This window comes from Balaenoptera borealis, assembly GCF_965194805.1.
Source record: "Balaenoptera borealis genome assembly, chromosome: 2".
Lineage (NCBI taxonomy): Eukaryota > Metazoa > Chordata > Mammalia > Artiodactyla > Balaenopteridae > Balaenoptera > Balaenoptera borealis.
The window spans coordinates 71,625,520-71,638,892 of NC_138867.1; the positions used below are offsets into that span (position 1 = coordinate 71,625,520).

At 36.3% G+C, this 13,373-nt stretch overlaps 1 long non-coding RNA gene across 1 annotated transcript in view; it reads left to right on the forward strand.

Moving 5' to 3' along the window:
- The first annotated feature begins 678 nt into the window (after nucleotides 1-678).
- Nucleotides 679-13,373, forward strand: part of LOC309622603 — a 40,380-nt gene continuing 27,685 nt past the window's right edge. Inside the window, exons 1-2 of the long non-coding RNA XR_014241019.1 lie at nucleotides 679-2,791; nucleotides 3,096-13,351. This is a non-coding gene — a long non-coding RNA (uncharacterized lncRNA). The remainder of the gene's footprint in view (nucleotides 2,792-3,095; nucleotides 13,352-13,373) is intronic.

A 13,373-nucleotide genomic window follows, 5' to 3' on the forward strand; every position in this document is an offset into this window, starting at 1 on the left:
ATAATCAAGACGAAAAGACAACCCTCAGAGTGGGAGAAAATATTTGCAAACGAAGCAATGGACAAAGGATTAATCTCCAAAATATGTAAACAGCTCATACAGCTCAATATAAAAAAAAAAAAAAAAATCCAAAAATGGGCAGCAGACCTAAATAGACATCTCTCCGAAGAAGACATACAGATGGCCAAGAGGCACATGAAAAGATGCTCAACATCACTAAATATTAGAGAAATGCAAATCAAAACTATATACAATGAGGTATCACCTCACACCAGTCAGAATGGCCATCATTAAAAATCTACAAACAATAAATGCTGGAGAGGGTGTGGAGAGGAGGGAACCCTCTTGCACTGTTGGTGGGAATGTAAATTGATAGAGCCACTGTGGAGAAGAGTATGGAGGTTCCTTAAAAAACTAAAAATAGAACTACCGTATGACCCAGCAATCCCACTACTGGGCATATACCCAGAGAAAACCATAATTCAAAAGGACACATGTATCCCAATGTTCATTGCAGCACTATTTACAATAGCCAGGACATTGAAGCAACCTAAATGTCCAATGACAGATGAATGGATAAAGAAGATGTTGTATATATATACAATGGAATATTACTCAGCCATAAAACGGAAAGAAATTGGGTCAGTTGTAGAGACGTGGATGGACCTAGAGACTGAGTGAAGTCAAAAAGAGAAAAACAAATATCGTATATTAACACATATACATGGAATCTAGAAAAATGGTATAGATGAACCTATTTCCAGGGCAGGAATAAAGACGCAGACATAGAGAACGAACATGTGGACACAGAGGGTGAAGGGGATGGTGGGACAAATTGGGAGATTAGGATTGACATATATACCCTACCATGTGTAAAATAAATACCTAGTGGGAACCTGCTATACAGCACAGGAAGTTCAGCTCTGTGCTCTGTGATGACCTAGATGGGTGGGATGGGGATGGGTGGGAGCGAGGTCCAAGAGGGAGGGGATATATGTAAACATATAGCTGATTCATTTCATTGTACAGCAGAAACTAACACAACATTGTAAAGCAATTATACTCCAATTTAAAAAAAGATATTTCAAGAGAAAAATAGAGCAATACAGGATATCTAGGAGACAGATAGACATATGCAAAAATGCTCAACATCATTAATAATCAGAAAAATGCAAGTAAACTACAATTTTTGCACCCTCCATACCTAGGAGTATGGCTAGGCTTAAAGGAAAAAGACTGAGTTACTAAGTATATGAAGCAATAGGAACTCTCATACCCTGTTGGTGAAGTGCAAATTGCTTTTAACACATTGGACAATCTTTTAGAATTATCTTTTGAAGTTGAACCTACTATGTGATCTAGCAATTTCATTCCTAGGTACATACAAGTGTATGTACATATGCACCAAAAGAGGTGTATATCAATGTTCATGGCAGTGTTATTCATAATACCCAAGAGTTGGAAACAACCAGAATGCCCATCAACAGAAGACTGGATAAATAAATTGTGTGTATTTGTTCAATGGACCACTATAAAGCAACAAAAATGAAGGAGTTACACCTACACTCACACATGAAAAAAAATCTCACAAACAAAGTGGGGCAAAAGAAACCAAAAATGAAATAACATACACTCTAAGATTTTATCTGTAAAAAGTTCAATAAATATGCAATACTAAACTACAGTGTTTAGGGACACATGTAAGTTAGAAGAGGCATGAGGATATGTCTGGGTTGTTGGCAATGTTCTATTTCTTGATCTTCTTGACAGTAACGTGAATGTTTGCTCTGTGTTAATTCGCTGAGATGTACATTTTTGTTTTCTGTATTTTGGATGTGTGTCATATATTACTACAGGATACATTTTCAAAGTAGAGGTTATGTTTTCTGGAATCAGGAAATTTTGGTTTTGTGACACTGGAAGTAACCTTGCGATCATATGTGTTCCAGTCAGAATGATACACTAGGACTAGCTGCTGGTAAACTTTGGGAATGAATGTTCTTTAGAAGGAGGAACATATTATTTTCCCCTTGTTTAACTTTCCCTAAGTACAGTAGAAAGATGTTTCAGCCTCCCACCTCCTCCCATAAAAGCAGGCTATAATGTCAAGACGTGCAATATATTTTGAATCTATGCAAGATCTTTCCTGCTGTGCTTAATTTTTGAATCCAATGCTGTCAGAAAAACAGATGCAATGTGATGCCCAGCGGAAAGAGCAAGTACCGATTTTCATCAGCACTCCGTGGCCCCTACTTTAAATTGGTCTTGCATATACTGCTCAGGCAGATGAACCACACATTTTTAAAAGATTTTATTTTAAGATGGAATGATAGAAAACAAAGTTTCTTTTTAAATTAAAAGTAGGGTTTTTTTTTTCTCTCACGTGGAACCAAAATCATCAAAGTAAGAGGAGGTGAGTTTTTTTATTTTCAGTACTCAACTCTATTTTGTGCTAGAAAGATTTATTGATATTATTGAAAACAATATTTATTAAACTTCGTCATGCCAAAAGCTAACATGTCTGTTATCCATTTTGAGTCTGATTTCAAACTAACTTGACAATTGGATCCAAAATTTAATGGAAAATGCCAAATCTTAAAAAACATTTCTAATAATTATAAATGAGTGAAAATGAGGGCTCCCTATACCTAAAATGCTAATTTGTTTAAGTGACAAGATAAATATCCTTTCTCCTTTCATCAATTATGCAATCATCTCAGCTGTGAATCCAGACCTATCTCTACAACAAGTAAGCAGTTTGCAGAAGGAATTATTAAGCAGACAGGCCTTAGTCAAGCAGTCATTTTTTTTAATGTTATTTATTTATTTTATTTTTGGTTGTGTTGGGTCTTCGTTTCTGTGCGAGGGCTTTCTCTAGTTGCGGCGAGCGGGGGCCACTCTTCATCGCGGTGCGCGGGCCTCTCACCGTCGCGGCCTCTCTTGTTGCGGAGCACAGGCTCCAGACGCGCAGGCTCAGTAGGTGTGGCTCACGGGCCTAGCCGCTCCGCGGCATGTGGGATCTTCCCGGACCAGGGCACGAACCCGTGTCCCCTGCATTGGCAGGTGGATTCTCAACCACTGCGCCACCGGGGAAGCCCAAGCAGTCATTTTTTAACACAGGAATTCATCCCGCCTTACAAAACCTGACATTAAAGTACTGGGTGACTGTTTAGGTAATGGGAGAGGTTACCAGACAACAGCTTCATATTCCTGTCTGTAGAGAGGTTCCTGTCTATAGATATTTAATGCTACTGATGGGAAACATTTATACTATGACTTGAATATACTTGTGCTGTATATAAACAAGACCTCCAGTTCACCAGTTTGGGGGGTAGAAAATAAATTCATATCTGTGGATTATTCAAACTAAATGTTTCAAATCCCATTTTCTAAGCATATCTTTCTTTCCTGTTATGGTTCCCTTGCTCTAATTCCTTTTTGATAATTCCAAAGACTCAAGACTACCATCATCCCCAGCCTTATTCCTGTTACAACGAGCTGAGAACTTAGATTTCTTCACTGGCAACTGCTGACTCTTCCCATGAAGAGTCAGTGTTAAAACATCGTGATTCTGGGCTTCCCTGGTGGCGCAGTGGTTGAGAATCTGCCTGCTAATGCAGGGGACACGGGTTCGAGCCCTGGTCTGGGAGGATCCCACATGCCGCGGAGCAACTGGGCCCGTGAGCCACAACTACTGAGCCTGCGCGTCTGGAGCCTGTGCTCCGCAACAAGAGAGGCTGCGATAGTGAGAGGCCCGCGCACCGCGATGAACAGTGGCCCCTGCTTGCCACAACTAGAGAAAGTCCTCGCACAGAAACGAAGACCCAACACAGCCAAAAGTAAAAAAAAAAAAAAAAAAAAAAAAAACCATAGTGATTCTCTTTGTGATTCTTTTTTTGTGTACACAAAGAAAACACAACATTGTAAATCAACTATACTTCAATTAAAAAAAAAACCAACCCGACAGTGTGATTCTGCCAATTCTCTCCCATTGTATGATTAGCAGGGAGTGAGGAAGGGTGGGGAGGGGGGAGATCCACTCTTCCAGAGCCTCCTCTTTGACTCCTACTAAAAAGTCCCAGGTCAACTGGTATTTACTTAGCAACTAACCCTAAAGAGGTTTTTCATTTCAGGCGTACATTCTTTGAAATCTGTCCCTCCTTCCTCTCATCCTCTACACCTTTTTTCCCTCAGAGTACTACCACCTCCTTTTGCTTTCCTTCTCTTACAAAAACCTACCCCAATTTTCAGTTCCCAAGATGAATAACACTCTCTGGGGAAAAATCTACTATTTTTATAGTTCAGAAAGGTTTTTTTGAGATTTCTTTGAACTTTGGATTATATAGAAATGTGCTATTCAATTTTTAAGTAGTTTCTTTAGTAATTCTTTTGGATTATGTCTACTTGCAACAAATTCTTAGTTTTTCTTTATCTGAGACTGTCTTAATTTCACCTTCGTTCCTGAATGATATTTTCAATGGATATAGAATTCTGGATTTTCAGTTCTCTTTCAGAAATTTAAAATGTTGCTCTGTTTCTTTCCAGCCTCCATGGATTATGATATGACATCCATTAAATTTAATAATGTCATTTTTCATGTCTGCTTTCAAGATTATTTTTCGTTAGTTCTCAGCAGTTTGCTTATAATGTACATTAGAATAGATTTCTTTGGCTGAATCAGCTTTGGTATCTGCTGAGCATTTTGAAACTCTAAGTTTACATTTTTTACCAAATTTGTGAAGTTTTCAGCCATTATATTTTCTAAGATTTTGTTCTGCACACACTTTTGCTTTACGTCTGGAAATATAAATAAATGAATATTAGACCTCTTTTAAAAATTGTATCACTGATCCCTGAATCTACATTTTTTGATGTTCTTCACTCTGTCATTCAGATTGGATAATTTCTATTGATCTATATTCAAGTTCATTGATCTTTCCCCTTTTGTCTTCATTATGCTATTGAGCCAATCCAGGGAAATTTTTACTTTGGTTATTTTATTTTTGCTTCTAAAATTTTCATTTTTAATATTACTTTTTCTTTGTTGAGACTTTTTATCCTTCCTTATGTTTCAAAAGTGTTTACCCTTACTTTCAAGAACATGGTTTTAATAACTGCTTTAAAGTTTTTGATAAGTCCAATATCTGTGTCATCTTGGCATAGTTACTCTAGTGTCTTTTTCCTTATGAGATACTGAATGTTTTTGGTTCTTTGTATACCAAGTAATTCTGTACTATACCCCTGCCCTCCTGTTAAGAGACTCTGAGTCTTTTGTTTAAATCCTATAAAGAATGTTGGTTTTGAATATTTGTTTGCTGTAGAAAGCAACTGACCTAGTTAGATACAGTCCACAAGTTCCTTCCCACTTTTATATGTTGTGACTTCAATATCAGTTCAGTTTTCAAAGGCTTTGCAGTGCCATTCCCACAGTGGCCAGTCTAGGACCCGGGCCATGTCAAAACTGCAGTTCAGTTCTCAAAGCTTTTGCTATGCTATTAAGGGTACTATTCATGCATTTGCAGGTCAGGAGTGAGCCCAGGGGTTCATGCAAAACTTTATGGGATTGCTTCTTTGAGCTTCCTCCTCTCTACAATCTCTCCAACACTTTGCAGTTCCCAGAAGCCCTCGCTTCCTGGTTCTTTGGCTAAAAATCTGAGGTTTTGGTTCTCTGGTTCCACCATGCACTTCCCATCACTGTGTATGCCTCCAGGGCAAAGGGGTAAAGAGAATAGAGGGAAAAAAGCAATGGGGATTCCCCCTATGCTCCTGCATCCACAGGACCTATGATCAGAAATATTTTCTTTCTCTGCAAGTTTTAGGTATCTGCCCAGCTGCCGTCACTGTTTCTACTACTGCCGCTGTGGGATTGCCTGGGGGCAATCTCTTGGCTAGGACAGGAGAAAACAGAAATAAATATGCACAGAAATAAATAAACACGAAATTTTCCTCACTCTCTTTGACACATAGGGGTCCATTTTCCCAGTCCTCATAACAGAAATAGAGAACTTCTCTTCGAGCTCTTTCTGTACCTCATGTGATGTATTGGGTTTCAGGCTACATTTGCATTCAGGCCAGGAAATACAAAGGGAAAAAATCTTATCACTGAACTAGCAGTGAGTTACACTTTTAGTGGTTCCACCATTTATTTTTCAGTCCTCAGTCACCTCACACATTCTGTCCAGGGACTGTAGTTGCATTCATTTGGAGAGACAGGGTAGAGTATGCATATTCTTCCTTGACCAGAACAGAAATGCCATTTAAAAAAAATATATAATTAAAAATTCTTTCAGTAGTGTTAAGTATATTCACATTGTTGTGCTACAGATCTCCAGAACATTTTTGTCTTGCAAAACTTTAAGTGTATACCCACTGAATAACAGCTCCCCAAGTCTCCCTTCCTCCAGTCTCTGGAAACCACCATTCTACTTTGTATTTCTATGTTTGACTACTTTAGACACCTCATGTAAGTGGAATCACACTATTTGTCTTTTTGTGACCTGTTTATTTCACTTAACATATTGTCTTCAAGTTCATCCATGTTGTAACATGTGACAGAACTGTCTTCTTTTTAGGGCTGAATAATATTCCATTGTATATATATATATGCACATTTTCTTTATACATTCATCCACAGACAGAAAATGTATTTTTTTACCTCTTGGCTTTCGTGAATAATGCTATTATAAACGTGGTGTACAAATAACATTGAGACACCTCTGCTTTCAGTTGTCTTGGATAGATATGGCCACAGGTGGGATTACTGGATCATATGGTAATTCTATTTTTAATTTTTTGAGGTGCCTCAATACAGTTATCCATAGCAGCTATACCATTTTACATTTCCACTAACAGTACACCAGGGTTCCAAGTTCTCCACATCCTCACCAACACTTGTTTATTTCTGTTATTGTTTTTTATAATGACCATCATAATGGGTGTATGGTAGTATCTCATTGTGGTTTTGATTTGCTTTTCTCCCTTAATTGTTTGTGATATTGAGGATCTTTTTATATGTTTGTTAGCCATTTGTATACCATCTTTGGAGAAATGTTTATTCAAGCCCTTCAGTTGAGTTATTTATTTTTTGTTGTTGTTGAGTTGTAAGAGTTCTTTATATATTCTGGATATCTACTCCTTATCAGATATATGATTTATAAATATTTTTTTTCCATTTTCTTTTAGCTTCCAGTGTTACTATTGAGAGGTCTGCCTTCCTGATCTTTGGAAAACATCTACCCCAGCCTGCTTCAGGGGAAAGCTTATATGATCTTCTCTTTTCCCCCAGTGGTCCAAAATTTCTTGACAGTATACTTTGGCACTTGTGTGTTTTGCTCCATTTTTATGGATCTTTTTCATTCTGAAACTCCCCTCCCTCCAGTTCTGGGAAATATACTTGACTTGGTTCTATGATTATTTCTTCCTTTCCATTTTTGGTTTCCATATTTTCTTTTATTCTTACATCACCTGGATTTATTTTTGAGAATCTGTCTTCTATCAGTGAAGTTTACATTTATTGTGATTAATGTTATTTGAACTTATTTCTATTATATTATTTTGTTTGGCATTTACTATGTTGTATTGCTGCATTTGCTTCTTTTGCCTCTGCTCTTTTTAGACTACTCTTGCATTATTAGAACTTTATTTTCTTTTATTATTTTCATTGGGTTGAAATTTGCACATATTCTTTACCTTCCATAGTGATTTAGCCTTAAGGCCCTATCTATTATGTCACTGAGATTGTTAGAATCCCAGCCCTATCCCCTTTGACCTACATTTCATATCCAGCAATCCGTGGGCTGCCTAATGCTTGCTGCTATCTTTTGAGTTGGGTCTATTTGTGTCAAAAGAACATTTGTAGTGGGTCTATTTGTTTATTTATTATATTTATCCAGCATTTCTGTGTTTGTAACAGGAAGGGTTACATTGCAGAGTTCAGTCTATCATGTTGCTTTACAGAGTAGTCTACCCTTAACAACTGTCATCAAATATAAATATATATGTACATATGTATGTATGTGAATGTATCAATTGAGTGATGAAGTAAAATAAGGACGTAATTTTCTAAGATTCCACATAATATAGCTTTTGCTAGCATTAACTTGATAAAGAGAGCTACATTATTTTGTATGAACCAAAGACAATCCTTCTGACAACTTTCAAAGCCTTTGTAGTTTTAGAAAGGATGCCCTATAACCATCTCAGCCAAGTTTGAAATATAATGAATACTGCAAACAGCAGTGTACTACAATCCCCAACATGAAAAACTTGCAGTTGTTTTAGGGAATGAAATTTGGAAGTACGTATCAGACCTTCTGAACTTTGAACAAAGTTTAAAAGCCTGGCAGCACTTTTATTTTTTTCCTAAACAGTGTGCTAGTTGACTTAGAAAACAACTTCTCTATTTGAACCATGGCTTGTATCCCTCTATGTTAGCCATAGCAAATGTTCATCATTATTTTAAAAGCTGGAGAGTAGGAGGGAGAGTAAAATATCTGCCTCCAGCATTTTTTTTCTCCAAAAATAAAAATAAAAAGAGAAAGGGAGGGAAGATGCATAAAACAATATTACGCTGCATTCTCCACTTTGTCGTTCAATGTCTTACAATTGCCTAATTGTTCATCAGCTTCACAAAAGAAATGCCTTTTATTTTCTCCAGGCACTTAGAGATGACTAAGTGTCACTTAGTCAATTGGCAGAACAAAGAAGTCAATTATGGATCACATTTTCTCTGTTTCGTTATTCTTGAAAATAATTCACTTTATTGGTGTAGTGTTCTGGAAGGGTGAGGGATTGACAGGTCTGGAGTACAGAAATATCAACCCATAGATTCAGGTTGCACACACGCATTTCTGTTTAAAACTAGAGGTGAAAAGGTAACCATTTCTCAGGCTCTTCATATTGAAAACTACTCTAAAAACTTAAATACTAAGAACTCCTGACTTCCTCCAAGTATATTTCACCTCAACTTAAAGTCACATGCTCACGTTTTCCTTTCCTCACCAGTCCTATTGATTAATTAAGCTAGTCCTCAATCATCTCTTTGATATATGTACAGTGATTTAGCATTACAACATAAAAAGTTTAAAGTATAATTTTTTGTAGTTTTCCTCTAGCTAAAAAGTAATATTACTCTTGTGGAAATTTGGAAAATATATACACGTAAAGAAGAAAATAAAAATTACCGATAACTTCATAACACAGAGAAAACCACTGTTAACATTTTTGAATAATCTTGCCATAATTTTCTGTATTTATATTAATAAACTATAATCATATGAATGTTATTTTATAACTTCATTTTTATATTTGTGAGCATTTTTAAGAGATCAAATGTTCCCCCTAAAATGATTTTTAATTGCTAAATTATTGTCCATAAATGGACATACCCTAATTTATTAAACCATTCCTTTCATATTGGATAGCCAAAATATTTACACTATGTGCTATCATAAATAACAATGAAAAGAATACCATTGAATGGGTGTCTCTATTTTCTTAGAGTAACTTACTTGTAGTGGACTTACTACAGTAAAAATTACTGCTGTTAAGGCTTACACAGTATGTGGCCAAATCACCTTCCTCAAATTTATTAATTTACTGTCCTAAAAGTAGAGTCAGTTTCATTTTATATTCATAATAAATTTTTGAATGATGAAAATAATAGTTTAACAATCAATTGACCATGGACGGCCTTAAGTCGTAGAGTCAAGCTACTGAATTTTTCTACTAGTTGTATAGAAAATAAATTCACTATTGAAGAATGTGTGTTCCTTTATTATTTGTAATTTTTCAGTACAATGTTAGAAAAAATTTTTAATTTTATACTTTTAACTATTCTTTAATCTTGTATACTAGTAAATCTCTGAAATATCTCATTGTTATTCTGACCATTTTAACGTAAATTTGTTACTCAGAAGTATAAAACATATTCATGTAGCAACATGTTTCCTTACCTTAAGAAAGGTGTCTAATTATAGAATATCTCATTATGCTTTTGTTTTAAAAAAACCAACATGCACTTTTCCTTTTAAAATTGAACTGAAAACTTCTGAGAGACTGGTAAAAGTTGGAGAAAAATCTGGAGAAAACATGCACAGATGTTTGCTATTTCCTTTAAATCACTTTTTTTTCCCAGAAAGTGTTCATTTTACCAGAATTTACTAAATATGGGAATAAAACTGCTGCAGAGTACAATCTATATCCACAAATGGAATTACCGAGTTATATTCAATCTATTCTGTATTTTTTAACAGCGAGTGCATTTTCTATATGCAGAGCGAGCCCTGAAGAGCAACACAGCCACAAACTGCGATTGGAAAAACTGCTTGTTTAGCAGTTTCAAAGAGAACCAACATGACAATCAAACATGGAAAGAGCAGATGGAAAATTTATTTTAGGACATGCAGCAATAATAGAGAAATTAGGGAGCAATTAAAACATGAAAAAAATCAGCTTAGCTGAGAAAGTGAATCTAAAGATAGTTCCATTCCCAATTACGCTTTTTTTTAAACCAAAGTTTGAATTAGAAAGAGTGAAATCTGAATGTTCTTTTAAGAAATAAAGTACAGCTTAGAGTGACATGTGGTGATTGTTTAAAACAGTCTTAAAAACCAGAGAAATTATTCAATACTATCATTTATTTTTAGAGGATAAATTATTGGTACCTATATTTGACTGTCTGGTAGAGAGCAACGGTATCAGAAACTCACTGTAGACAGCCTTGTACGTTTTCTAATTCACTACTTTTCAAAATTAAAATTTTTGTTTTAAGTTGGTTGTATAAGAGTAAAGGTCTCAACGTATGAGTTTCTCGGACATTTTGTACCTAACACATCAGGAGAAATTAAGGTGACCTTTGAAAATAAAGCTTTCTCTAAATCAGTACTACTGGATTTAGATGGAATATGCCAAGGCACAAGAATACCTTCATAGTAATAGTTGCAGCTCTAAATGAAAATGATTTGTAGTATTCGGTAGAGGTAATTCCAGACACTTACCCAGAAATCTTGTACTGCTAGCGCTTGAGCTTAACGCTGAGGGCGGCCGTGATACTGTGAGGCGAAGGGGCCAGCGGAAGTGCAATGGTTCGCCCACGCTAATAAAATAGGGTCACAAGTTGGATTCCCTGGAAGCGAATCCTAAACCAAGGATTCACGTGCTAGTGATTTATTAAGTGCTCCCATGTGAAGCCAATAAAGGAGGGGCGAAAACAAGTCAAGGAAGAGGTTGAAACTAACCAGGTGCTATTTCAGGCAAAGGCCCTTGGAGGTTGGCTTCAGCCTAATCCAGAGGGAATTTTGAAGTGTTATTATAGCTTAGTTTATGCCAACACATAAATGCACCTCCAGGGAAGATGTAGCTTCATTAAATTAAGTTGCCACCAAAAGACTATTGGTCTCCTCAAGGGTTGATAACACATTGAGCAATTAATATCAGATTCCACACCTGACAAGTCAGACATTCAGCCTCTGTATTGGGCCTTTGCATGGTCTCCAATCTAACAGCACAGGCTATTCAATTTACAGGCCTAAAGTGGGAAAAGCTGTGGTTGGAGCAGAGTTCCTTTCCGTGGGGGGAGCTCAGGGAGAGTTGGTAACTGAAGGAAGGGTGAAGACTAGAAGCTCAATCTTGCATTGCTATTAAACATCCGAACGAGGATGTCACATAAGTAGTTAGATATATAAATTAGATATGTAGATTTGAAGTGCAGAGAAGGTTTTGGGGCTGAAGAAACACATTTGGAAATTTCAGCGTATAGACAGTATTTAAAGCTAAGAAATGGAAGACTTCGTCCATGGATGGAGAGTAGATGGAGAATATGTCCACATGTATTCCTGGGGTTTTACAATGTTTCAATGTCAGGGAGATGAGGAAAAAAGTGAAAGAGACCAAGAAGGAGCAGCCCGTGAGGTAGAAGAAATCCAGGGCAGCGACATGGCATGGAATATGTCAAATGCTGTTGATGCATCAAACAGGATGAGGACTATTACTCATTGGATTTAGCAAGATTTATATCATTGCTGACCTTGGGAAGACCACTTTTCTGTTTAGCGTTGGGGACAAAAGTCTGATTGTGATAGAATCAAAAGAAAATGGGAGGGATGAAATCAGAGTTGGCAAGTATAGACATCTCTTTGGAGAACTTTTATTTTTCTTTTGTAAAAGAAAGTAGAGAAATAGGGCAATATTTGGAGAGGAAAATGAGGTAACGAGAGTTAAAAATAATAACATATTTATATTTTGATGGGAATGATACAATAGCAAGGGAAATTTGATGTTCTGAGAGAGGGGAGAATCCTAAATTATCAGATATTTGTGATAATGGTGTGGGCATAGAACATAAGAAGCAAGCACATATATTTCTAACATTCATTCTATCTTTTGGAAGAGTAATGAACAGGGAGCAATACGCATTGTTATCTGGACACTTCTCAGTCTATAGAATTCTTGAGGAATAAACTCAGAAGACGCTTTGTGTGGTGGGGGGCATGGCAATGAAGCACAACTGGGGAATGCTCTTCATGGGCCATAGGAATATAATCATCAGAACGTAAGATGATTGGGGGAGAATTGGTAGATTCTTCTTGAAAAACTTTCATGTTGTGGTTTTTTTTTTAATTGAAATATCGTTGACATACAATATTATGTTAGTTTCAGGGGTACTACATAGTGATTTGACATTTGAATACATTATGAAATGATCACTACAGTAAGTCTAGTAACCATCTGTTTCCATACAAAGTTATTACAATATTATTGACCATATTTTTTTATGCTGTATATTACATCCCCATGACCTATTTATTTTATAACTGGAGGTTTGTACCTCTTAATCTCCTTCACCTATTTCACCCACCCCTCAACCCCCTCCCCTCTGGCAACCACCCATTTTTTCTATCTATGAATCTGTTTTGTTTTTTTTTGTTTGTTCATTTGTTTTGTCTTTTAGATACCAAATATAAGTGAAATCATAAGGCATTTGTCTTTCTCTGTCAGACTTATTTCAATTAGCATAACACTCTCTAAATTCATCCATGTTGTTGCAAATGGCTAGATTTCTTTTTTTTAATGGTTGAGTAATATTCCGTTGTATACTTATACCACTTCTTTATCCATTCATCTATTGATAGGTACTTAGGTTGCTTCCATATCTTGGCTTTTGTAAATAATGCTGAAATGAACACAGGGGTGCATATAGCTTTTTGAATTAGTGTTTTGGTTTTCTTCAGTTAAATACCCAGAAATAAAATGGCCGGATCACATGACAGTTCTATTTTTAGTTTTTTGAAGAACCTCCATACTGTTTTCCATAGTGGCTACACCAATTTACAATCCCACTAACTGCACGAAGGTACACGAACTTCTGAATTTAG